General features: G+C 43.8%; 1 pseudogene; it reads left to right on the top strand.

Annotated features, from left to right (window-relative positions):
* Positions 1-1,254, top strand: part of LOC105530828 — a 13,850-nt pseudogene that overhangs the window by 4,532 nt on the left and 8,064 nt on the right.

The raw sequence follows: 1,254 nt of genomic DNA, 5'->3' as shown, positions 1-1,254 counted from the left end.
GTGGTGGCTCACACCCGTAATCCCAGCACTTTGGGAGGCCGAGGTGGGCAGATCACCTGAGGTCAGGAGTTCGAGACCAGCTTGGCTAACATGGTGAAACCCCGTTTCTACTAAAAATACAAAAAAGTAGCCAGGCGTGGTGGCGCGTGCCTGTACTCCCAGCTACTTGGGAGGCTGAGGCAGGAGACTCCCTTGAACCTGAGAGGTGGAGGTTGCAGTGAGCCAAGATTGCACCACTGAACTACAAAAGCGAAACTCTGTCTCCAAAAAATAATAATAATAATCATCATCATCATCATCATTGTCATCAATGATCCTATAGAAAAATGGGTTAGAGACAGGCATGGACTGATCATAGAAAAAGATGCAAATGGTCATTAAAAAGATACATTCTCCACCCCACTCATGATAAGAGAATGCAAATTAGAACTATACTGAATATTTTTTATCACTTAACAGCTTGGCAAAAATCCAAAAGTTTGACCATATACTTTATTGGTAAGGCTTTGGGAAAGCAAGCACTCTCATACATAGCTTGTGGAAATAAAAACCAATTTCTAGGCGCATCTTCACAAGGTGAAAACAAAATCAACTTCAGCTGCGACTGCAACCGCTAGCTCGACTCCAGAGTCCCCGACAGCACTGAAGCAGCTGGACAAAGAGCAGGTTAGAAAGGCAGTGGACACTCTGTTGACACATCGCAAGTCCAGGAAAAATGATCCCAGATTGCTTTTGAACAAGAACGAAAATTTATTTTTAATGGTGGTATGGAAAATTTCAAGTAAAGAACTGAGGGTCAGATTGTCCTTGCCTCATGGTATTCAATCACATTTAGAAGAAATCTGTTTATTTACCAAGGATGAACTCAATTCAACTCCTGAAAAGACAGACCCGTTCTATAGAAAGCTTTTGAACAAGCATGGAATTAAAACTACATCTCAGATTATCCCCCTCCAAAACTTTAAAAAAGGAATATAAAGCCTATGAAGCCAAGCTCCACCTTCTGAGCAGTTTTGACTTCTCCCATACTGATGCCAGAATTAGGTGGCTCTTACCCTCACACATTAGGAGACATTTCTATCAAAGAAAGTTCCAGTATCAGGCTGAGGCGGGCGGATCACGAGGTCAGGAGATGGAGACCATCCCGGCTAACACGATGAAACCCCGTCTCTACTGAAAACACAAAAAATTAGCTGGGCGAAGTGGCGGGCGCCTGTAGTCCCAGCTACTCAGGAGGCTGAGGCAGGAGAATCG

This window comes from Mandrillus leucophaeus, unplaced genomic scaffold (assembly GCF_000951045.1).
Source record: "Mandrillus leucophaeus isolate KB7577 unplaced genomic scaffold, Mleu.le_1.0 Scaffold847, whole genome shotgun sequence".
Lineage (NCBI taxonomy): Eukaryota > Metazoa > Chordata > Mammalia > Primates > Cercopithecidae > Mandrillus > Mandrillus leucophaeus.
This window is presented reverse-complemented; position numbering and strand designations above follow the sequence as displayed.